At 48.5% G+C, this 26,155-nt stretch overlaps 1 protein-coding gene across 2 annotated transcripts in view; it reads left to right on the top strand.

Moving 5' to 3' along the window:
- Positions 1-453: 453 nt before the first annotated feature.
- Positions 454-26,155, top strand: part of LOC139375350 (estrogen-related receptor gamma-like) — a 298,381-nt gene continuing 272,679 nt past the window's right edge. The window contains exon 1 of one of the 2 annotated variants that reach the window (XM_071117051.1): positions 454-674. The gene's annotated coding sequence lies outside the window, so the exon portion shown is untranslated. The remainder of the gene's footprint in view (positions 675-26,155) is intronic. The other variant, XM_071117052.1, reaches the window with a different exon arrangement.

The following is a 26,155-nucleotide window of genomic DNA, read 5'->3' as shown; positions in this document are numbered from 1 at the left end:
ACAGGAAACACATCCCCCTCTTTAAATAAACGTTTCTTTGTTTGTTTATCGAAGTCCTTTTCTGAATTCAGCGGGGGGCATTTTTCACGTGAGACAGCTAGACTTAGGGGACCGTGTAGCGCTCAGTAGCCTGAGACTTCCTCTCCAGTCCTGTCCTGTCCCAGACCTCTTTCTCTCCCTCTCTCTTCCCTGAAATGTGATGCTGGTGCTTTTCAGTAAAGCAGGCTGTTTTCTGCTGGCTTGCAATAGGAGCCTGCCGGGAGCCGATTCTGTGTAGAGTGTGTGTGTGTCAGTGTGTGTACCAGTACACAGGCAGGGGAAAGAGCCGTCAGTTTATCCAGCACTCCTTTTTCTCTCTATTTCCCCCTCCCTCCCTCTCTCCCTCCTTCCCTCCCACAAACCACACTCGCCAAGATAGAGGTCCCGCTTGGCGGTACACAGACAACCACTCAGCCCCTGATCCAGAGACAGCAGACGGAGAGAAGAGAGGGAGAAACGAGAGGACGAGAAATAGAGCGAGCGTCACATTCACGTTTGTTGTGGCTGCAGCGACAGAGAGGAGGACAAGAGAGGGAGAGAGAGGGAGAGAGAGAGAGAGAGAGAGGGGGGAAGACGACAGACGAGTGTGTCCTTGAAAACTGCACCACAACTCTTTCAAGAAAGCCAGGAAGACTGTGAGTAACGTGCACCTCATCAGGGCAAGCGTGTGTGTGTGTGTGTGTGTGCGTGCGCACGTGTGTGTCCGTACATGCCTGTGTGCGTGCCCGAGTGTGTTTGTGTGTGTGTGTGAGTGTGTAGTGGTAAACCTGCTGCTCCTCCTCTGACCTGCCAAGCTGGGAGTGCTTGCTGTTGGATGGACTACTATTGTTTCACTGCCTAGATGCTCATGACAGGGGATTATGGACAATACAAAACGCTGTATGGTTCAGGAGAAGCTGCCAAACTTGGTGTGTGTGTGTGTGTTTGTGTTTGTGTGTTTGTGTGTGTGTGCGTACAATGTGAGCAGTTTAGTACCATATCTTTTAAGTAGTTTTGAAATATGGTTTGTGATTGAGAGCTTACTAGTAGTTGAACTAGTGTTCATATTTAATCCTCTATTGGCACTCTTATTGAAGCAAGTGTGCAATATTCTTACATACAGTATTTCAGTGTATCCCTTATCCGATTACTATATGCCAAAATATCAACCATACAATATACAGTATCCAGTATGCATGGTCTTAATTCTAGAAAATTAATTTAGATATCAAACCTATAAATACTACATTTCTTCTGTGAACATCAGTGGTCAGCCTCAGAATCTAGCCAATGTTTGTTGTGTATATTTAGAATATCAGCAGATTATCTGGAGCGATGTGATGTGAGGCCTTTTTCACCAGCCAATTGAGGTCACTCACTCAATAATTTAAAAAGTCAGTGGTCATCGGCCACATCTTCGGCCCATTCACAGTGAGCTGTGCCAGGTCAGATACACAGCGAGAGGGTGGGTGTCTGTAGCTAGCTGGTACACGACAGCAAAGCCACTTCTATTGAGGGGGTAAGCAGGAATGATATCTGGAGAAATTACAGCTCTTGTTTAAGTGAATGAAGGTGTGTTTATTGCATTCTCATTGATACGACAGAATTCAAAATTAATCAGGATAGCTGAACCGCTGTACTTACAACGACAGTACTAAGAATCCAAATGCTTATTCTGAATGGTTGAATGGAGGGCTTGGAGGAAGCTACATGGCATCCTAGCTCTGAAGTTGGCCAACATCTCTATATTCTATATCACTGTGCCCTCTGCTAACTTCCTCACAATGGGATATTCTGCTATGGATGAATATGTTTGCTTGGATGTATCCTCTGTGTCTATTTCTGCACTGAGACAAAGCTGCCCCTGAATGCTGATCTATGGTCAGTTTTGCGCCTCCCCCTTCTAATGGTTCAGTTTATGTTTTGAAGAGGGTAAGCTGATCCTAGATCAGTGCCTAAAGGTAGGTTCCAGCTCGAGGCCTGTATGACGTGTGTTCCTATTAATACCCATGCAGAGGGAGAGATGCCACTGGCTGTCCACTGACACACACACACAAACACACACAGAGAGAGAGACTGCTAATCAGAGATCCACAGCCCTTAGGCAGCTGCAGTCCTCTCCCAGTGATGTATGCAGTGACATCACGTCAAGCAGGAAGTGGATTTTAGAAGGAATCATGGCGATCTGAAACACGCCGAGCGGGACGTTCTTTCTTACTTCCTTCCTTCCTTACGTTGTCTTTATCTATCCTTCAGTCTCTCTCTCCCGCTCCATCTCTTGCTCTTTTGCTGAGTATTAAGTGAAAGTAACTATTTAGGATTTCTCTCCGATTGTTTGAAGTCGTGTGTTTGTCCAGTCTATCTCTCTGTTCTCTCTAAGCCTGTATTTACTTCTAATCCAGGCTTTGCTTCTGGCAACAAAAACCAAGTGAAATCCTGTAGACTTAGACCCAGGCTGATCCAATCATTAGTATTCCACTGCCATAATGTAGCCATCAACTTCAGGTCCCTTCCTCCTCCCCCTCGTAAAAATGTATTCCTGTGCATGGTGGAGTGTGTGTGTGTGTGTGTGTGTGTGTGTAGTACAGCAGGATTTGACTGCGTGGTTGGGAGAAGACCCTGTGCATTAATGTAGCGGGATAGACCCACGTTTGAGTTTCTTTCCCATGAAGTCGCCCATCATCTTAATGACATGACCAGAGCCGGTCAGATCTGCATGAATTCATTGGCTTGAATAGAACCATGTAGAAGCTAATTCCATGGATTAGTGGTGCTCTGGATTAAACCACGTTCTTTTTCTCCCCCACTCTCCTGTGAGGGACCACTTTTAGTTCTCAGTTCCAAGTACACTTTTAACAAGCTGTTAAGTGTAGGATTATTACCATGGGATGCAGTTCCAAGTACACTAACATTAAAATCAGACATATTGTGTGCATTACACTCTATTACACTATGTTTCGCTATGTTTCACTGTTTCGCTAGCACAGATTGGAATATGTTCTGGGATTCATCCAATGGCATTGAGGAATTGATCACATCAGTCACCTGCTTCATTAATAAGTGCATCGCCGACGTCGTCCCCACAGTGACCGTACGTACATATCACAACCAGAAGCCATGGATTACAGGCAACATCCACACTGAGTTGAAGACTAGAGCTTCCAGAGCTTCCAATCTTGCTACGCCATCCAACAAACCATCAAACAGGAAAAGGGTCAATACAGGACCAAGATCGAATCCTACTACCGGCTGTGATGCTTGTGCTGTGATGCTTGTTGGGTGTGGCAGGGTTTGCAAACTATCACGGATTACAAAGGGTATCCCGTGGTGCTCACATCTGTAGCCATGAAATGTTTTGAATGGCTGGTCATTGCTCACATCAACACTATCATCCCAGACACCCATGACCCACTCCGATTCACATTCCGTCCCAACAGATCCACAGATGACGCAGTCTCTATTGCACTCCACACTGCCCTTTCACACCTGGACAAAAGGAATACCTAGGTGAAAATGCTGTTCATTGACTACAGCTCAGCGTTCAACACCATAATGCCCTCCAAGCTCATCACTAAGCTAAAGACCCAGGGAATAAACACCCCCTTATGCAACTGGATCCTGGACTTCCTGAAGGACCATCCCCAGGTTGTGAGGGTAGGTAACTCATCCGCCATGCTGACCCTCAACACGGGGGCCCCTCAGGGGTGCATACTTTGAGCCCTCCTGTACTTCCTGTTCACCCACAACTGTGTGGCTGCGCAAAACTCCAACACCATCATTAAGTTTTCCGAAGACACAACGGTGGTAAGCCTAATGACTGACGACAATGAGACAGCCTACAGGGAGGAGGTCAGAGACCTGGCAGTATGGTGCCAGGACAACAACCTCTCCCACAACTTCAGGAAGACAAAGAAGCTGATTGTGGACTACAGCAAATGGAGGGCAGAACATGCCCCCATCTACTCTCTCCTTCCCTACTTCTATTGTTCTACTTGGTCCTTCCCTTCTTCTATTGTTCTACTCTGTCCCTCCCTACTTCTATTGTTCTACTTGGTCATTCCCTACTTCTATTGTTCTACTCTCTCCTTCCCTACTTCTATTGTTCTACTTGGTCCTTCCCTACTTCTATTGTTCTACTCTGTCCTTCCCTACTTCTATTGTTCTACTCTCTCCTTCACTACTTCTATTGTTCTACTTGGTCCTCCCTACTTCTATTGTTCTACTTGGTCTTTCCCTACTTATATTGTTCTACTCTCTCCTTCCCTACATCTATTGTTCTACTTGGTCCTTCCCTACTTCTATTGTTCTACTCTGTCCTTCCCTACCTCTATTGTTCTACTTGGTCCTTCCTTACTTCTATTGTTCTACTCTGTCCTTCCCTACTTCTATTGTTCTACTTGGTCTTTCCCTACTTATATTGTTCTACTCTCTCCTTCCCTACATCTATTGTTCTACTTGGTCCTTCCCTACTTCTATTGTTCTACTCTGTCCTTCCCTACCTCTATTGTTCTACTTGGTCCTTCCTTACTTCTATTGTTCTACTCTGTCCTTCCCTACTTCTATTGTTCTACTTGGTCCTTCCCTACTTATATTGTTCTACTCTGTCCTTCCCTACTTCTATTGTTCTACTCTCTCCTTCCCTACATCTATTGTTCTACTTGGTCCTTCCCTACTTCTATTGTTCTACTCTGTCCTTCCCTACTTCTATTGTTCTACTTGGTTCTTCCCTACTTCTATTGTTCTACTCTGTCCTTCCCTACTTCTATTGTTCTACTTGGTCCTTCCCTACTTATATTGTTCTACTCTCTCCTTCCCTACTTCATGTGTTCTACTCTGTCCTTCCCTACTTCTATTGTTCTACTCTCTCCTTCCCTACTTCTATTGTTCTACTCTGTCCTTCCCTACTTCCATTGATCTACTCTCTCCTTCCCTACTTCATTTGTTCTACTCTCTCCCTCCCTACTTCATTTGTTCTACTCTCTCCTCCCTACTTCTATTGTTCTACTCTCTCCCTCCCTACTTCTATTGTTCTACTCTGTCCTTCCCTACTTCTATTGATCTACTCTCTCCTTCCCTACTTCTATTGATCTACTCTCTCCTTCCCTACTTCTATTGTTCTACTCTGTCCTTCCCTACTTCCATTGATCTACTCTGTCCTTCCCTACTTCTATTGTTCTACTCTCTTCTTCCCTTCTTCTATTGATCTATTCTCTCCTTCCCTACTACTATTGTTCTACTCTCTCCTTCCCTACTTCCATTGATCTACTCTGCCCTTCCCTACTTCTATTGTTCTACTCTCTCCTTCCGTACTTATATTGTTCTACTCTCTCCTTTCCTACTTCTATTGTTCTACTTGGTCCTTCCCTACTTCTATTGTTCTACTCTGTCCTTCCCTACTTCCATTGATCTACTCTCTCCTTCCCTACTTCTATTGTTCTACTCTGCCCTTCCCTACTTCTATTGTTCTACTCTCTCCTTCCGTACTTCTATTGTTCTACTCTCACCTTTCCTACTTCTATTGTTCTACTTGGTCCTTCCCTACTTCTATTGTTCTACTCTCTCCTTCCCTACTTCTATTGTTCTACTCTGTCCTTTCCTACTTCTATTGAGTAGAGTAGAATCAAATATAAATACTTTATTTTCTGCTGCTCTCTGAGTTTGGGGCCTACCGATCTCCACAAGGATGAGGATAAGGCTGGTCGTGGTTTGTCTGTCTCTTAAGTGAGAGCCATAGTATTTAACCTGCGTGTGTGTGTGTGTGTGTGTGTGTGTGTGTGTGTTTGTGTGTGTGTGTGTGTGTGCGTGTGTGTGTGTGTGTGTGATGGAGAAAGCCCCTAGGTGGTGTGCTCAGTGCCCAGGCAGGTTGCTCTGGTAATTGTTGATACCATCATGCCCCTCTGAATTCTGACAAAAAGCCCTTCAATAAACTTCCGACAATATAATTATGGGCCGGCCTATACACACAATGCACATTAGGCTTGGGACGCCACGTTGGCTAAATCCTTTATTGGTCAAGGTACTGAGTGGCGTTAATACCCTAATCAAATCAAATCAAATCAATTTAAATAGCCCTTCGTACATCAGCTGATATCTCAAAGTGCTGTACAGAAACCCAGCCTAAAACCCCAAACAGCAAGCAATGCAGGTGTAGAAGCACGGTGGCTAGGAAAAACTCCCTAGAAAAGCAGGAACCTAGGAAGAAACCTAAAGCGGAACCAGGCTATGTGGGGTGGCCAGTCCTCTTCTGGCTGTGCCGGGTGGAGATTATAACAGAACATGGCCAAGATGTTCAAATGTTCATAAATGACCAGCATGGTCAAATAATAATAATCACAAGCAGAACAGTTGAAACTGGAGCAGCAGCACGGCCAGGTGGACTGGGGACAGCAAGGAGTCATCATGTCAGGTAGTCCTGAGGCATGGTCCTAGGGCTCAGGTCCTCTGAGAGAGAGAAAGAAAGAGAGAAAGAGAGAATTAGAGAGAGCATACATAAATTCACACAGGACACCGGATAGGACAGGAGAAGTACTCCAGATATAACAAACTGACCCTAGCCCCCCGACACATAAACTACTGCAGCATAAATACTGGAGGCTGAGACAGGAGGGGTCAGGAGACACTGTGGCCCCATCCGATGACAACCCCGGACAGGGCCAAACAGGAAGGATATAACCCCACACACTTTTCCAAAGCACAGCCCCCACAACACTAGAGGGATAGCTTCAACCACCAACTTACCATCCTGAGACAAGGCCGAGTATAGCCCACAAAGATCTCCGCCACGGCACAACCCAAGGGGGGGCGCCAACCCAGACAGGAAGATCACATCAGTGACTCAACCCACTCAAGTGACGCACCCCTCCTAGGGACGGTATGAACGAGCCCTAGTAAGCCAGTGACTCAGCCCCTGTAATAGGGTTAGAGGCAGAGAATCCCAGTGGAAAGAGGGGAACCGGCCAGGCAGAGACAGCAAGGGCGGTTCGTTGCTCCAGAGCCTTTCCGTTCACCTTCACACTCCTGGGTCAGACTACACTCAATCATATGACCCACTGAAGAGATGAGTCTTCAGTAAAGACTTAAAGGTTGAGACCGAGTTTGCGTCTCTCACATGGGTAGGCAGACCATTCCATAAAAATGGAGCTCTATAGGAGAAAGCCCTGCCTCCAGCTGTTTGCTTACAAATTCTAGGGACAATTAGGAGGCCTGCGTCTTGTGACCGTAGCATACGTGTAGGTATATACGGCAGGACCTAATCAGAGAGATAGGTAGGAGCAAGCCCATGTAATGCTTTGTAGGTTAGCAGTAAAACCTTGAAATCAGCCCTTGCCTTGACAGGAAGCCAGTGTAGGGAGGCTAGCACTGGAGTAATATGATAATTTTTTTTGGTTCTAGTCAGGATTCTAGCAGCCATATTTAGCACTAACTGAAGTTTATTTAGTGCTTTATCCGGGTAGCCGGAAAGTAGAGCATTGCAGTAGTCTAACCTAGAAGTGACAAAAGCATGGATTAATTTTTCTGCATCATTTTTGGACAGAAAGTTTCAGATTTTTGCAATGTTACGTAGATGGAAAAAAGCTGTCCTTGAAACAGTCTTGATATGTTCTTCAAAAGAGAGATCAGGGTCCAGAGTAACGCCGAGGTCCTTCACAGTTTTTTTTTAGATGACTGTACAACCATTAAGATTGATTGTCAGATTCAATAGAAGATCTCTTTGTTTCTTAGGACCTAGACCAAGCATCTCTGTTTTGTCCGAGTTTAAAAGTAGAACGTTTGCTGCCATCCACTTCCTTATGTCTGACACACAGGCTTCTAGCGAGGGCAATTTTTGGGCTTCACCATGTTTCATTGAAATGTACAGCTGTGTGTCATCCACATAGCAGTGAAAGTTAACATTATGTTTTCGATTGAAAACACTTAAGAGTGATGGTGTGTATATAAAGACTGATGGTGTATATAAAGACTGGTGGTGTTTATAAAGACTGATGGTATGTATATAAAGACTGATGGTGTATATAAATACTGATGGTGTATATAAAGACTGATGGTGTTTATAAAGACTGATGGTGGGTATATAAAGACTGATGGTGTGTATATAAAGACTGATGGTGTGTATATAAAGACTGATGGTGTATATAAAGACTGATGGTGTGTATATAAAGACTGATAGTGTGTATATAAAGACTGATGGTGTGTATATAAAGAGTGATGGTGTATATAAAGACTGATGGTGGGTATATAAAGACTGATGGTGTGTATATAAAGACTGATGGTGTATATAAAGACTGATGGTGTGTATATAAAGACTGATGGTGTGTATATAAAGACTGATGGTGTGTATATAAAGACTGATGGTGTATATAAAGACTGATGGTGTGTATAAAGACTGAAGGTGTCTATAAATACTGATGGTGTATATAAAGACTGATGGTGTGTATATAAAGACTGATGGTGTGTATATAAAGACTGATGGTGGGTTTATAGACTGATGGTGTATATAAAGACTGATGGTGTATATAAAGACTGATGGTGTGTATAAAGACTGATGGTGTGTATATAAAGACTGATGGTGTCTATAAATACTGATGGTGTTTATATAAAGGCTGATGGTGTGTATATAAAGACTGATGGTGTGTATATAAAGACTGATGGTGTGTATATAAAGACTGATGGTGTATATAAAGACTGGTGGTGTTTGTTCTTCACTGTTTGCCCTTTTCTTGTGGCAGCAGGTCACAAATCTTGCTGCTGTGATGGCACACTGTGCTATTTTACCCAGTAGATATGGGAGTTGATCAAAATTTAGATTGTTTTCGAATTCTTTGCGGGTCTTTGTGGAAATATGTGTCTCTAATATGGTCGTACATTTGGCAGGGGTTATGAAGTGCAGCTCAGTTTCCACCTCACTTTGTGGGCAGTGTGCACATAGCCGATCTTCTCTTGAGAGCCAGATCTGTCTATAGCGGCCTTTCTCAATAGCAAGGCTATGCTCACTGTGTCTGTACATTCCAGTGTGCTTTGTTTTTTTGTAAATTCTTTCCAATGTGTCAAGTAATTATCTTTTTGTTTTCTCATGATTTGGTTGGGTCTAATTGTGTTTCTGTCCTGGGGCTCTGTGGGGTCTGTTTGTGCTCGTGAACAGAGCACCAGGACCAACTTGCTTAGGGGGTTTTTCTTCGGGTTCATTTCTCTGTATGTGATGGCTTTGTTATGGAAAGTTTTGGAAATACTTCCTTTTAGGTGGTTGTAGAATTTAAAGTCTGTTTTCTGGATTTTGATCATTAGCGGGTATCAGCCTAATTCTGCTCTGCATGTATTATGTTGTACACAGAATATTTTTGCAAAAGTCTCAAATTGGGGTTTGTCACATTCTGTGAATTCTTGGTTGGTGAGCGGACCCCCAGACTTCACAACCGTTAACAATGGGTTCTATAACTGATTCAAGTGTTTTTGGCCAGATCCTAATTGGTATGCCGAATTTTATGTTCCTTTTGATGGCCTAGAAGACTTTTCTTGCATTTCTTGTCTCTCAGATAGTTACATCGTTGTGGAAGTTACCTGTGGCACTAATGTTTAGGCCGAGGTAGGTATAGTTTTTTGTGTGCGCTCTCTCCCCCTCTCTCCCCCTTCTCTCTCTCTGTCTCTCTCTCTCTCTATCTCTCCCAAATAAAGGGTATCGTGAAAGTAGCATATTTGGCTTTAGTTCTCATTGGCGAAATATATAGATGTTTTCACCCCAACAGGTCTCTCCACCAACATATAAAGCTGCCATATGTGACTTTTTGGACGACCAGACCGAAGTCAGATAGAAATATGTGTTATTGTTCTGTCATTCTCATTGAAGGCAAGAAGTGTTAGATCTGTTTTTGCATCTTTTACTTTCAGTTTTGTACACCAGCTTAAAACAGCTAAAAGTACAATATTTTTGGTTATAGAAAATATATTTTGCAGTGGTTTAGATGGTACAATGATTCCCTAAACTATACTTGCTTGTTTTGTCACATAAACTGAAATTAGGTGAACTATTAGAGCTTTAACAACCAGGAAATGGCAGTGTGATTTCTGCATAGTGCATTTTTAACATGGCTTCCCCTGATTTGCAGAGCAGCTTTTGTTTCGCTGTGTAATTGAAAATTGCTAATCAATTTTACTCCTTATTTCATGGCATGTAGTTCCCGGCCCTCCCCCGCCAGCTGTCAGAGCAGCCCCACGCTGAAAGCTTCGTTAGCCGGGACACGTTTAGCTCTCAGCGCTACCCCGGCGCTCCAGAAGAGCACACTATTTATGCAGGTAACACAGGTCAGAGGTGAATGAAGCTCCTACATATCCAGCTAGTAGCTCTCTCTCTCTCTCTCTCTCTCTCTCTCTCTCTCTCTCTCTCTCTCTCTCTCTCTCTCTCTCTCTCTCTCGCTAGTCTCTCTCGCTCTTTCTGTTGTTCTTCCTCTTCATCTCTACCTCTCTTTCTCTAGCCCTTTTTCTCTCTCCCTCTTCTCTCCTTTTCCATCCTTCCCTCTCTATCCTCGCCCTTTACATCTTTCTCTCTCTGAGAGCTAGACAGTGTCATAAGGATAGATTAATTGGTTATGTTGGAGAGTAGAACACTATGTTCCAACCCTGTTAACAACTATGCTGCCTTCATCCTCTCTCTTTCTCTCTATTTCTCTCTTTCAGTCTCTCTTTTTTTCTCTCTCTTTCTCTCTGTCTCTCTTTCTCGCTCTCTACCTCGCCGTCTCTCTCTCTGCCCCTTTCTTGATCTTTCTGTATGTGTATATTCTGGAACCTGACACCACCTGTCATATGAAGACAAGAGAGAGAGAGGGAGATAAAAACAAAGAGAAAGAGAGAGAGAAACAGACAGAGGGAGAGAGAGAGAGACAGAGAGGGAGATACAGAGAAAGAGAATGAGAAAGAGAGAGAGAGAAACAAACTAAAACAAAGGCAAAATCTTCTCATGCTTTGTTGATTTCATAAAAGCTTTCAACTGAATTTGGTATGAGGGCATGCTATACAAATTGATGGAAAGTGGTGTTGGGGGAAAAATATACTACATTATAAAATCCATGTACACAAACAACAAGTGTGTGGTTAAAATTGGTAAAAAAATGAACACATTTCTTTCCACAGGGCCGGGGGCTGAGTCAGGAATTCAGCTTAAGCCCCACCCTCTTCAACATATATATCAACATATTGGTGAGGGCACTAGAACAGTCTGCAGCACTCAGCCTCACACTACTAGAATTTGAAGTCAAATGTTTACTGTTTGCTGATGATCTGGTGCTTCTGTCCCCAACCAAGGAGGGTCTACAGCAGCACCTAGATCTTCTGCACAGATTCTGACAAACCTGGGCTCTGACAGTAAATCTCAGTAAGAACAAAGTAAGGGTGTTCCAAACAAGGTCCAGTTGCCAGGACCAAAAATACAAATTCCATCTAGACATCGTTGCCCTAGAGCACACTAAACATCAGCGCCCCAGGTAACTTCCAGGTAACTTCCACAAAGCTGTGAACGATCTTCTATGCCATCAAAAGGAACATAAAATTCGAAATACCAATTAGGATCAGGCTAAAAAAATGCTTGAATCAGATATAGAACTCATTGCCCTTTATGGTTGTGAGGTCTGGGGTCCGCTCACCAACCAATAATCTGGAAAAATATCCTCCTTGTACAATGTAAAACACCAAATAAGGCAAGCAGAGGCGAATTAGGCCGATACCCACTAATTATCAAAACCCAGAAAAAAGACCAATTCTACAACCACCTAAGAGGAAGCAATTCCCAAACCTTCCATAACAAATCCATCACCCACAGAGAGAGGATCCTGGACAAGAGCCCCTTAAGAAAGCTGGTCTTGGGGCTCTGTTCACAAACAGATGCCACAGAGCCCCAGGACAGCAACACAACCAAATCATGAGAAAACAAAAATAAAATTACTTGACACAATGGAAAGAATTTACAAAAAAAATAAAAATGAACAAATTAGAATGCCTTTTGTCCCTAAACGGAGAGTACACTGACTGACCCAAACTTAAGGAAATCTTTGACTGTACAGACTCAGGTCACTTCCTAACTTCCTGCAAAATGAAGGACCATATTAGAGACACATATTTCCCTCTGATTACACAGACCCACAAAGAATTTTGATAAACGCCCATGTATATTGGGTACCACAGTGTGCAATCTCATCAGCAATATTTTTGACCTGTTGCCACAAGAAAAGGGCAACCAGTGAAGAACTAACACATTTGTTAATACAACCAATATTTATGTTTTATTTATATTTCCCTTTTGTTCTTTACCTATTTACACATCATTACAACTCTGTAAATATACACAACATGACATTTGAAATGTCTTTCTTATTTTTGGAACTTCAGTGTGTGTAATGTTTACTGTTATTTTTTATTGTTTTTTTCATTTTTGTTTATTATTTATTTTACCTGCTTGGGCAATGTAAACATATGTTTCCCATGCCAATAAAGCCCTTAAATAGAATTGAATTAAGAGAGACAAAGAGAAAGAGAGAGAAAGAGAAAGATTGAGAAAGAGGCATACAACATATACAGTGCCTTGCGAAAGTATTCGGCCCCCTTGAACTTTGCGACCTTTTGCCACATTTCAGGCTTCAAACATAAAGATATAAAACTGTATTTTTTTGTGAAGAATCAACAACAAGTGGGACACAATCATGAAGTGGAACAACATTTATTGGATATTTCAAACTTTTTTAACAAATCAAAAACTGAAAAATTGGGCGTGCAAAATTATTCAGCCCCCTTAAGTTAATACTTTGTAGCGCCACCTTTTGCTGCGATTACAGCTGTAAGTCGCTTGGGGTATGTCTCTATCAGTTTTGCACATCGAGAGACTGAAATTTTTTCCCATTCCTCCTTGCAAAACAGCTCGAGCTCAGTGAGGTTGGATGGAGAGCATTTGTGAACAGCAGTTTTCAGTTCTTTCCACAGATTCTCGATTGTATTCAGGTCTGGACTTTGACTTGGCCATTCTAACACCTGGATATGTATATTTTTGAACCATTCCATTGTAGATTTTGCTTTATGTTTTGGATCATTGTCTTGTTGGAAGACAAATCTCCGTCCCAGTCTCAGGTCTTTTGCAGACTCCATCAGGTTTTCTTCCAGAATGGTCCTGTATTTGGCTCCATCCATCTTCCCATCAATTTGAACCATCTTCCTTGTCCCTGCTGAAGAAAAGCAGGCCCAAACCATGATGCTGCCACCACCATGTTTGACAGTGGGGATGGTGTGTTCAGCTGTGTTGCTTTTACGCCAAACATAACGTTTTGCATTGTTGCCAAAAAGTTAAATTTTGGTTTCATCTGACCAGAGCACCTTCTTCCACATGTTTGGTGTGTCTCCCAGGTGGCTTGTGGCAAACTTTAAACAACACTTTTTATGGATATCTTTAAGAAATGGCTTTCTTCTTGCCACTCTTCCATAAAGGCCAGATTTGTGCAATATACGACTGATTGTTGTCCTATGGACAGAGTCTCCCACCTCAGCTGTAGATCTCTGCAGTTCATCCAGAGTGATCATGGGCCTCTTGGCTGCATCTCTGATCTTCTCCTTGTATGAGCTGAACGTTTAGAGGGACGGCCAGGTCTTGGTAGATTTGCAGTGGTCTGATACTCCTTCGAATTTCAATAGTATCGCTTGCACAGTGCTCCTTGTGATGTTTAAAGCTTGGGAAATCTTTTTGTATCCAAATCCGGCTTTAAACTTCTTCACAACAGTATCTCGGACCTGCCTGGTGTGTTCCTTGTTCTTCATGATGCTCTCTGCGCTTTTAACGGACCTCTGAGACTATCACAGTGCAGGTGCATTTATACGGAGACTTGATTACACACAGGTGGATTGTATTTATCATCATTAGTCATTTAGGTCAACATTGGATCATTCAGAGATCCTCACTGAACTTCTGGAGAGAGTTTGCTGCACTGAAAGTAAAGGGGCTGAATAATTTTGCACGCCTAATTTTTAAGTTTTTGATTTGTTAAAAAAGTTTGAAATATCCAATAAATGTCGTTCCACTTCATGATTGTGTCCCACTTGTTGTTGATTCTTCACAAAAAAATACAGTTTTATATCTTTATGTTTGAAGCCTGAAATGTGGCAAAAGGTCGCAAAGTTCAAGGGGGCCGAATACTTTCGCAAGGCACTGTATCACCCTATTCATTCCATCACAGTTTCACTAAACAGGGTTTGTGTGAGTGTGTACAGTTTGGCCTAGTTTGGACTGCCTGGTTGTTTGATTGGTCATCTCTTGTTTTTCTCTGTCCAGTACTGTTTTGTGAGAAACTCTTTCAGACCCTAAGCTGCCTCTTAATCTACACCTTTGTTGAATCTCATATTATTTCTGAAAAGTAGGATGCATGCAATTGTTCATGAATATTTCCCAATGTACTGTAGTTGTGCTTCCTTGTGTCCTTCTCCTCCTGTCCTTTCGTCACTGAAAAGGTCAGAGGATACGAGGTAACGTGGAAATCAGGGTCATCGGAAACGGGATGCAGTTGTAACAAATTAGTTTTTAAAAACTTTCTCCATCATGTTTGACCATGGAGCTTACTTGACCACGAACCAGTTTTGACCATAACCTATCATGGTCAGAGTCATGATGACAACAGCTCTACTGAATCTTAACATCACAGCTGCTATGGAATACTTCATGGTCAATCCAACCTCTCTCACATGTCCCTCCCCCCTCCCTCCTTCCTGGTGACCCCAGTGAGTCGGTTGGTCCCTCCGTCCCCTATAAATACCACCGTGACCGTCTTGTTACCCTGCTCCCTGGTGTCTGGTTGCCACTTGAGGCCTATTTATAATGTCCCCCCAGTGATAAGACATGCCGGTCTTAAATCAGGGGGGAGTTGCTGTGTGTGTGTGAGGTTGTGAGGGGGTGTGGATAGGTGTGTTGTGTGTGTCATATTTTCCCTTGGCTCTGCCTTGGAACGGGGTCAGATGGGGTGAGGTAGCTGTGTGTGTGTGTGTGTGTGTGTGTGTGTGTGTGTGTGTGTGTGTGTGTGTGTGTGTGTGTGTGTGTGTGTGTGTGTGTGTGTGTGTGTGTGTGTGTGAGTGATGTCCAGGTTGTTAATAGCTCCTGGCTTTAGCCCCTGTGTATCGCGTCTCAGCCCTAGTATTTTCATTGAAACCCGAGTGCGGCCACCTATCATGTGTATTTACATATAAATATAAATATATATAAATATCTGTGTGAGGTATTGAGAGACTGAGGAGTGAGGCCTTTTTCCGTTGGCGTTTCCCAGGACACACATAAAGACACACAAACACCACAGACGCACACCTACACACACACACTTTCCCAGCCCAAGGTCTGTGTGTGTGTGAGTTTGTGTGAGTGTGTGAGTGTCTGTGTGTGAGTGTGTGTGTGTTTGTGTGTGTGTTAGTGTGTGTGTTTGTATTTATGTCCGTGAAGGTTGATGGAGGTGTAAGGGGGGATGGAGGGGTAAAGGGGGATGGATGGGTAAGGGGGATGGAGGGGTAAGGGGGATGGAGGGGTAAGGGGGGATGGAGGGGTAAAGGGGGGTGGAGGGGTAAGGGGGGATGGAGGGGTAAGGGGGATGGAGGGGTAAGGGGGATGGAGGGGTAAGGGGGGATGGAGGGGTAAAGGGGGGTGGAGGGGTAAGGGGGGATGGAGGGGTAAGGGGGATGGAGGGGTAAGGGGGGGTGGAGTGGTAAGGGGGGATGGAGGGGTAAGGGGGGATGGAGTGGTAAGGGGGATGGAGGGGTAAGGGGGGATGGAGGGAGAGGGGAGATTGAGGGAAAGCAAAGAGAGGGGAGATGGAGAGAGAGGGGAGATGGAGAGAGAGGGGAGATGGAGGGAAAGGAAAGAGAGGGGAGATGGAAGGAAAGGAGAGAGAGGGGAGATTGAGGGAAAGGAGAGAGGGGAGATGGAGGGAAAGGAGAGAGAGGGAGATGGAAGTAAAGGAGAGAGGGGAGATGGAAGGAAAATAGAGAGAGGGGAGATTCAGGGAAAGGAGAGAGGGGAGATGGAAGGAAAAGAGAGAGAGGGGAGATTGAGGGAAAGGAGAGAGGGGAGATGGAGGGAAAGGAGAAAGGGGAGATGGAGGGAAAGGAGAGAGAGGAGAGATGGAGGGAAAGGAGAGAGAGGAGAGATGGAGGCAAAGGAGAGAGAGGAGGGATGGAGGGAAAGGAGAGAGAGGGGAGATGGAGGGAAAGGAGAGAGAGGAGAGATGGAGGGAAAGGAGAGAGAGGGGAGATGGAGGGAAAGGAGAGAGGAGAGATGGAGGGAAAGGAGAGAGGGGAGATTGAAGTAAAGGAGGGAGAGGGGAGATGGAAGGAAAGGAGAGAGATGGGAGATGGAGAGAATGGAGAGAGAGGGGAGATGGAGGGAAAGGAGAGAGGGGGGAGATGGAAGTAAAGGAGAGAGAGGGGAGATGGAGGGAAACGAGAGGGGGGATGGAAGGGGTAAGGGGGATGGGGGGGTAAGGGGGGGTGGAGGGGTAAGGGGGATGGAGGGGTAAGGGGGGGTGGAGGGGTAAGGGGGGATGGAGGGGTAAGTGGGGGCCAGTCGCATACAGAGGGGAGATGGAGGGAAAGGAGAGAGGAGAGATGGAGGGAAAGGAGAGAGAGGGGAGATGGAGGGAAAGGAGAGAGGAGAGATGGAGGGAAAGGAGAGAGAGGGGAGATGGAGGGAAAAGAGAGAAAGGGGAGATGGAGAGAGAGAGGAGATGGAAGGAAAGGAGAGAGAGGGGAGATGGAGAGAGAGGGGAGATGGAGGGAAAGGAGAGAGAGGGGAGATGGAGGGAAAGGAGAGAGAGGGGAGATGGAAGTAAAGGAGAGAGAGGGGAGATGGAGAGAGAGGGTAGATGGAGGGAAAAGAGAGAAAGGGGAGATGGAAGGAAATGAGAGAGAGGGGAGATTGAGGGAAAGGAAAGAGAGGGGAGATGGAGAGAGAGGGGAAATGGAGGGAAAGGAGAGAGAGGGGAGATGGAAGGAAAGGAGAGAGAGGGGAGATTGAGGGAAAGGAAAGAGAGGGGAGATGGAGAGAGAGGGGAGATGGAGAGAGAGGGGAGATGGAGGGAAAGGAAAGAGAGGGGAGATGGAGAGAGAGGGGAGATGGAAGGAAAGGAGAGAGAGGGGAGATTGCGGGAAAGGAGAGAGGGGAGATGGAGGGAAAGGATAGAGAGGGAGATGGAAGTAAAGGAGAGAGGGGAGATGGAAGGAAAAGAGAGAGAGGGGAGATTGAGGGAAAGGAGAGAGGGGAGATGGAAGGAAAAGAGAGAGAGGGGAGATGGAGGGAAAGGAGAAAGGGGAGATGGAGGGAAAGGAGAGAGAGGAGAGATGGAGGGAAAGGAGAGAGAGGAGAGATGGAGGCAAAGGAGAGAGAGGAGAGATGGAGGGAAAGGAGAGAGAGGGGAGATGGAGGGAAAGGAGAGAGAGGAGAGATGGAGGGAAAGGAGAGAGAGGGGAGATGGAGGGAAAGGAGAGAGGAGAGATGGAGGGAAAGGAGAGAGGGGAGATGGAAGTAAAGGAGGGAGGGGGAGATGGAAGGAAAGGAGAGAGATGGGAGATGGAGAGAATGGAGAGAGAGGGGAGATGGAGGGAAAGGAGAGAGGAGAGATGGAGGGAAAGGAGAGAGAGGAGAGATGGAGGGAAAGGAGAGAGAGGGGAGATGGAGGGAAAGGAGAGAGGGGAGATGGAAGTAAAGGAGGGAGAGGGGAGATGGAAGGAAAGGAGAGAGATGGGAGATGGAGAGAATGGAGAGAGAGGGGAGATGGAGGGAAAGGAGAGAGAGGGGAGATGGAGGTAAAGGAGAGAGAGGGGAGATGGAGGGAAAAGAGAGGGGGGGTGGAAGGGTAAGGGGGGATGGAGGGGTAAGGGGGATGGAGGGGTAAGGGGGGGTGGAGGGGTAAGGGGGATGGAGGGGTAAGGGGGGGTGGAGGGGTAAGGGGGGATGGAGGGGTAAGTGGGGGCCAGTCGCATACAGAGGGGAGATGGAGGGAAAGGAGAGAGGAGAGATGGAGGGAAAGGAGAGAGAGGGGAGATGGAGGGAAAGGAGAGAGGTGAGATGGAGGGAAAGGAGAGGGAGGGGAGATGGAGGGAAAATTAGAGAAAGGGGAGATGGAGAGAGAGAGGAGATGGAAGGAAAGGAGAGAGAGGGGAGATGGAGAGAAAGGGGAGATGGAGGGAAAGGAGAGAGAGGGGAGATGGAAGTAAAGGAGAGAGAGGGGAGATGGAGAGAGAGGGTAGATGGAGGGAAAAGAGAGAAAGGGGAGATGGAAGGACATGAGAGAGAGGGGAGATTGAGGGAAAGGAAAGAGAGGGGAGATGGAGAGAGAGGGGAAATGGAGGGAAAGGAGAGAGAGGGGAGATGGAAGGAAAGGAGAGAGAGGGGAGATTGAGGGAAAGGAAAGAGAGGGGAGATGGAGAGAGAGGGGAGATGGAGAGAGAGGGGAGATGGAGGGAAAGGAAAGAGAGGGGAGATGGAGGGAAAGGATAGAGAGGGAGATGGAAGTAAAGGAGAGAGGGGAGATGGAAGGAAAAGAGAGAGAGGGGAGATTGAGGGAAAGGAGAGAGGGGAGATGGAAGGAAAAGAGAGAGAGGGGAGATGGAGGGAAAGGAGAAAGGGGAGATGGAGGGAAAGGAGAGAGAGGAGAGATGGAGGGAAAGGAGAGAGAGGAGAGATGGAGGCAAAGGAGAGAGAGGAGAGATGGAGGGAAAGGAGAGAGAGGGGAGATGGAGGGAAAGGAGAGAGAGGAGAGATGGAGGGAAAGGGGAGAGAGGGGAGATGGAGGGAAAGGAGAGAGGAGAGATGGAGGGAAAGGAGAGAGGGGAGATGGAAGTAAAGGAGGGAGGGGGAGATGGAAGGAAAGGAGAGAGATGGGAGATGGAGAGAATGGAGAGAGAGGGGAGATGGAGGGAAAGGAGAGAGGAGAGATGGAGGGAAAGGAGAGAGAGGAGAGATGGAGGGAAAGGAGAGAGAGGGGAGATGGAGGGAAAGGAGAGAGGGGAGATGGAAGTAAAGGAGGGAGAGGGGAGATGGAAGGAAAGGAGAGAGATGGGAGATGGAGAGAATGGAGAGAGAGGGGAGATGGAGGGAAAGGAGAGAGAGGGGAGATGGAAGTAAAGGAGAGAGAGGGGAGATGGAGGGAAAAGAGAGGGGGGGTGGAAGGGTAAGGGGGGATGGAGGGGTAAGGGGGATGGAGGGGTAAGGGGGGGTGGAGGGGTAAGGGGGATGGAGGGGTAAGGGGGGGTGGAGGGGTAAGGGGGGATGGAGGGGTAAGTGGGGGCCAGTCGCATACAGAGGGGAGATGGAGGGAAAGGAGAGAGGAGAGATGGAGGGAAAGGAGAGAGAGGGGAGATGGAGGGAAAGGAGAGAGGAGAGATGGAGGGAAAGGAGAGGGAGGGGAGATGGAGGGAAAATTAGAGAAAGGGGAGATGGAGAGAGAGAGGAGATGGAAGGAAAGGAGAGAGAGGGGAGATGGAGAGAAAGGGGAGATGGAGGGAAAGGAGAGAGAGGGGAGATGGAGGGAAAGGAGAGAGAGGGGAGATGGAAGTAAAGGAGAGAGAGGGGAGATGGAGAGAGAGGGTAGATGGAGGGAAAAGAGAGAAAGGGGAGATGGAAGGACATGAGAGAGAGGGGAGATTGAGGGAAAGGAAAGAGAGGGGAGATGGAGAGAGAGGGGAAATGGAGGGAAAGGAGAGAGAGGGGAGATGGAAGGGAAGGAGAGAGAGGGGAGATTGAGGGAAAGGAAAGAGAGGGGAGATGGAGAGAGAGGGGAGATGGAGAGAGAGGGGAGATGGAGGGAAAGGAAAGAGAGGGGAGATGGAGAGAGAGGGGAGATGGAAGGAAAGGAGAGAGAGGGGAGATTGCGGGAAAGGAGAGAGGGGAGATGGAGGGAAAGGATAGAGAGGGAGATGGAAGTAAAGGAGAGAGGGGAGATGGAAGGAAAAGAGAGAGAGGGGAGATTGAGGGAAAGGAGAGAGGGGAGATGGAAGGAAAAGAGAGAGAGGGGAGATTGAGGGAAAGGAGAGAGGGGAGATGGAGGGAAAGGAGAGAGATGGAGATGGAAGTAAAGGAGAGAGGGGAGATGGAGAGAAAGGAGAGAGAGGGGAGATGGAGGGAAAGGAGAGAGAGGGGAGATGGAGAAAGAGGGGAGATGGGGAGATGGGGGGAAAGGAGAGAGAGAGGAGATGGAGAGAGAGGGGAGATGGAGGGAAAGGAGATCTGTGCTGTTATGATCTGCTTCCTCCTCCAACCCTCTCTCCTACTTACCTACATCTGCTTTATAACTAGTTACCACTATCATAGCTCTCTGTCTGTCTCTCTCTGACCTGGTTCTCTTCCACTTGCCCCTAGGTCAGAGGTTACCATGGTGGTCACCATGACAATCCTGGGTGAGTTACATCTGCTGGTGGGGGAGTGAGGGTTGTACAGACAGGGGTGATGGTTAGGGAGTGACTGGGGTTGGACATACAGGGGTGATGGTTAGGTTGTGAGTGGGGATGTACACACAGGGGTGATGGTTAGGGAGTGAGTGGGTTGGACAGACAGGGTAGATGGTTAGAGAGTGACTGCGGTTGGACAGACAGGGGTGATGGTTAGGGTGTGAGTGGGGTTGGACAGACAGGGGTGATGGTAAGGGAGTGAGTGGGGTTGTACACACAGGGGTGATGGTTAGGGAGTGAGTGGGGTTGGACAGACAGAGGTGATGGTTAGGGAATGAGTGGGGTTGGACAGACAGGGGTGATGGTTACGGAGTGACTGGGGTTGGACAGACAGGGGTGATGGTTAGGGTGTGACTAGGATTGGACAGACAGGGGTGATGGTTAGGGAGTGGCTGGGGTTGGACCGACAAGGGTGATGGTTAGGGTGTGACTGTGGTTGGACAGACAGGGGTGAGGGTTAGGGAGTGGCTGGGGTTGGACAGACGGGGGTGATGGTTAGGGTGTGACTGTGGTTGGACAGACAGGGGTGATGGTTAGGGAGTGACTGCGGTTAGACAGACAGGGGTGATGGTTAGGGTGTGACTGTGGTTGGACAGACAGGGGTGATGGTTAGGGAGTGGCTGGGGTTGGACAGACGGGGGTGATGGTTAGGGAGTGAGTGGGGTTGGACAGACAGGGGTGATGGTTAGGGAGTGACTGCGGTTAGACAGACAAGGGAGATGGTTAGGGTGTGACTGTGGTTAGACAGACATGGGTGATGGTTAGGGAGTGGCTGGGGTTAGACAGACAGGGGTGATGGTTACGGTGTGACTGTGGTTGGACAGACGGGGGTGATGGTTAGGGAGTGAGTGGAGTTGGACAGACAGGGGTGATGGTTAGGGAGTGACTGCGGTTAGACAGACAGGGGTGATGGTTACGGTGTGACTGTGGTTGGACAGACAGGGGTGATGGTTACGGAGTTAATGTGGTTGGACAGACATGGGTGATGGTTAGGGAGTGACTGGGGTTGTACAGACAGGGGTGATGTTTAGGGAGTGACTGGGTTGGACAGACAGGGGTGATGGTTAGGGAGTGACTGGGGTTGTACAGACAGGGTTGATGGTTAGGGAGTGAGTGGGGTTGGACAGACAGGGGTGATGATTAGGGAATGAGTGGGGTTGGACAGACAGGGTTGATGGTTAAGGAGTGACTGGGGTTGGAAAGACAGGGGTGATGGTTAGGGTGTGACTGGGGTTGGACAGACAGGGGTGATGGTTAGGGAGTGGCTGGGGTTGGAGAGACAGGGGTGATGGTTACGGAGTGAGTGGGGTTGGACAGACAGGGGTGATGGTTACGGAGTGACTGCGGTTAGACAGACAGGGGTGATGGTTAGGGTGTGACTGTGGTTGGACAGAGAGGGGTGATGGTTAGGGAGTGGCTGGGGTTGGAAAGACGGGGGTGAATGTTACGGAGTGAGTGGGGTTGTACAGACAGGGGTGATGGTTAGGGAGTGACTGCGGTTAGACAGACAGGGGTGATGGTTAGGGTGTGACTGTGGTTGGACAGACAGGGGTGATGGTTAGGGAGTGGCTGGGGATGGACAGACAGGGGTGATGGTTAGGGTGTGACTGTGGTTGGACAGACAGGGGTGAGGGTTAGGGAGTGGCTGGGGTTGGACAGACGGGGCTGATGGTTACGGAGTGAGTGGGGTTGGACAGACAGGGGTGATGGTTAGGGAGTGACTGTGGTTAGACAGGCAGGGGTGATGGTTAGGGTGTGACTGTGGTTGGACAGACAGGGGTGATGGTTATGGAGTGGCTGGGGTTGGACAGACGGGGTGAAAGGTTACGGAGTGAGTGGGGTTGGACAGACAGGGGTGATGGTTAGGGAGTGACTGCGGTTAGACAGACAGGGGTGATGGTTAGGGTGTGACTGTGGTTGGACAGACAGGGGTGATGGTTAGGGAGTGGCTGGGGTTGAACAGACAGGGGTGATGGTTAGGGAGTGACTGGGGTTGGACAGACAGGGGTGATGGTTAGGGAGTGACTGGGGTTGGACAGACAGGGGTGATGGTAAGGGAGTGAGTGGACTTGTACACACAGGGGTGATGGTTAGGGAGTGAGTGGGGTTGGACAAACAGGGGTGATGGTTAGGGAATGAGTGGGGTTGGACAGACATGGGTGATGGTTAGGGAGCGACTGGGGTTGTACAGACAGGGGTGATGGTTAGGGAGTGACTGGGGTTGGACAGACAGGGGTGATGGTAAGGGAGTGAGTGGGGTTGTACACACAGGAGTGATGGTTAGGGAGTGAGTGGGGTTGGACAGACAGGGGTGATGGTTAGGGAATGAGTGGGGTTGGACAGACAGGGTTGATGGTTACGGAGTGAAAGGGGTTGGAAAGACAGGTGTGATGGTTAGGGTGTGACTGGGGTTGGACAGACAGGGGTGATGGTTAGGGAGTGGCTGGGGTTGGACAGACAGGGGTGATGGTTACGGAGTGAGTGGGGTTGGACAGACAGGGGTGATGGTTAGGGAGCTACTGCGGTTAGACAGACAGGGGTGATGGTTAGGGTGTGACTGTGGTTGGACAGACAGGGGTGATGGTTAGGGAGTGGCTGGGGTTGGACAGACGGGGGTGATGGTTACGGAGTGAGTGGGGTTGGACAGACAGGGGTGATGGTTAGGAAGTGACTGCGGTTAGACAGACAGGGGTGATGGTTAGGGTGTGACTGTGGTTGGACAGACAGGGGTGATGGTTAGGGAGTGGCTGGGATTGGACAGACAGGGGTGATGGTTAGGGTGTGACTGTGGTTGGACAGACAGGGGTGAGGGTTAGGGAGTGGCTGGGGTTGGACAGACGGGGGTGATGGTTAGGGAGTGACTGCGGTTGGACAGACAGGGGTGATGGTTAGGGTGTGAGTGGGGTTGGACAGACACAGGTGATGGTTACGGAGTGACTGGGGTTGGACAGACAGGGGTGATGGTTAGGGTGTGACTGTGGTTGGACAGACAGGGGTGATGGTTAGGGAGTGGCTGGGGTTGGACAGACGGGGGTGATGGTTACGGAGTGAGTGGGGTTGGACAGACAGGGGTGATGGTTAGGGAGTGACTGCGGTTAGACAGACAGGGGTGATGGTTAGGGAGTGGCTGGGGTTGGACAGACAGGGGTGATGGTTACGGAGTGAGTGGGGTTGGACAGACAGGGGTGATGGTTGAGGAGTGACTGGGGTTGTACAGACAGGGGTGATGGTTAGGGAGTGACTGGGGTTGGACAGACAGGGGTGATGGTTAGGGAGTGACTGGGGTTGGACAGACAGGGGTGATGGTAAGGGAGTGAGTGGACTTGTACACACAGGGGTCATGGTTAGGGAGTGATTGGGGTTGGACAGACAGGGGTGATGGTTAGGGAATGAGTGGGGTTGGACAGACAGGGGTGATGGTTAGGGAGTGACTGGGGTTGGACAGACAGGGGTGATGGTTAGGGAGTGGCTGGGTTGGACAGACAGGGGTGATGGTTAGGGAGTGACTGGAGTTGGACAGACAGGGGTGATGGTAAGGGAGTGAGTGGGGTTGTACACACAGGAGTGATGGTTAGGGAGTGAGTGGGGTTGGACAGACAGGGGTGATGGTTAGGGAATGAGTGGGGTTGGACAGACAGGGTTGATGGTTACAGAGTGAAAGGGGTTGGAAAGACAGGTGTGATGGTTAGGGTGTGACTGGGGTTGGACAGACAGGGGTGATGGTTAGGGAGTGGCTGGGGTTGGACAGACAGGGGTGATGGTTACGGAGTGAGTGGGGTTGGACAGACAGGGGTGATGGTTAGGAAGCGAGTGCGGTTAGACAGACAGGGATGATGGTTAGGGTGTGACTGTGGTTGGACAGACAGGGGTGATGGTTAGGGAGTCGCTGGGGTTGGAAAGACGGGGGTGATGGTTACGGAGTGAGTGGGGTTGGACAGACAGGGGTGATGGTTAGGGAGTGACTCGGTTAGACAGACAGGGGTGATGGTTAGGGTGTGACTGTGGTTGGACAGACAGGGGTGATTGTTAGGGAGTGACTGGGGTTGGACAGACAGGGGTGATGGTTAGGGAGTGACTGAGGTTGGACAGACAGGGGTGATGGTAAGGGAGTGAGTGGGGTTGTACACACAGGGATGATGGTTAGGGAGTGAGTGGGGTTGGACAGACAGGGGTGATGGTTAGGGAATGAGTGGGGTTGGACAGACAGGGTTGATGGTTACGGAGTGACTGGGGTTGGACAGACAGGGGTGATGGTTAGGGTGTGACTGGGGTTGGACAGACAGGGGTGATGGTTAGGGAGTGGCTGGGGTTGGACAGACAGGGGTGATGGTTAGGGAGTGAGGGGGGTTGGACAGACAGGGGTGATGGTTACGGAGTGACTGCGGTTAGACAGACAGGGGTGATGGTTAGGGTGTGACTGTGGTTGGACAGACAGGGGTGATGGTTAGGGAGTGGCTGGGGTGGGACAGACGGGGGTGATGGTTACGGAGTGAGTGGGGTTGGACAGACAGGGGTGATGGCTAGGGAGTGACTGCGGTTAGACAGACAGGGGTGATGGTTAGGGTGTGACTGGGGTTGGACAGACAGGGGTGATGGTTAGGGAGTGGCTGGGGTTGGACAGACGGGGGTGATGGTTACGGAGTGAGTGGGGTTGGACAGACAGGGGTGATGGTTAGGGAGTGGCTGGGGTTGGACAGACGGGGGTGATGGTTACGGAGTGAGTGGGGTTGGACAGACAGGGGTGATGCTTAGGGAGTGACTGCGGTTAGACAGACAGGGGTGATGGTTAGGGAGTGACTGTGGTTGGACAGACAGGGGTGATGGTTAGGGAGTGGCTGGGATTGGACAGACAGGGGTGATGGTTAGGGTGTGACTGTGGTTGGACAGACAGGGGTGAGGGTTAGGGAGTGGCTGGGGTTGGACAGACTGGGGTGATGGTTAGGGAGTGACTGCGGTTGGACAGACAGGGGTGATGGTTAGGGTGTGAGTGGGGTTGTACAGACAGGGGTGATGGTTACGGAGTGACTGGGGTTGGACAGACACGGGTGATGGTTAGGGTGTGACTGGGGTTGGACAGACAGGGGTGATGGTTAGGGAGTGGCTGGGGTTGGACAGACAGGGGTGATGGTTACGGAGTGAGTGGGGTTGGACAGACAGGGGTGATGGTTACGGAGTGACTGCGGTTAGACAGACAGGGGTGATGGTTAGGGTGTGACTGTGGTTGGACAGACAGGTTTGATGGTTAGGGAGTGGCTGGGGTGGGACAGACGGGGGTGATGGTTACGGAGTGAGTGGGGTTGGACAGACAGGGGTGATGGTTAGGGAGTGACTGCGGTTAGACAGACAGGGGTGATGGTTAGGGTGTGACTGTGGTTGGACAGACAGGGGTGATGGTTAGGGAGTGGCTGGGGTTGGACAGACGGGGGTGATGGTTACGGAGTGAGTGGGGTTGGACAGACAGGGGTGATGGTTAGGGAATGAGTGGGGTTGGACAGACAGGGTTGATGGTTACAGAGTGAAAGGGGTTGGAAAGACAGGTGTGATGGTTAGGGTGTGACTGGGGTTGGACAGACAGGGGTGATGGTTAGGGAGTGACTGGGGTTGGACAGACAGGGGTGATGGTTACGGAGTGAGTGGGGTTGGACAGACAGGGGTGATGGTTAGGAAGCGAGTGCGGTTAGACAGACAGGGA

The sequence above is a fragment of the Oncorhynchus clarkii genome, chromosome 19 (genome assembly GCF_045791955.1).
Source record: "Oncorhynchus clarkii lewisi isolate Uvic-CL-2024 chromosome 19, UVic_Ocla_1.0, whole genome shotgun sequence".
Classification (NCBI taxonomy): domain Eukaryota; kingdom Metazoa; phylum Chordata; class Actinopteri; order Salmoniformes; family Salmonidae; genus Oncorhynchus; species Oncorhynchus clarkii.
The sequence above is the reverse complement of the archived record's forward strand: the minus strand, read 5'-3'. Positions and strand labels throughout refer to the sequence as shown.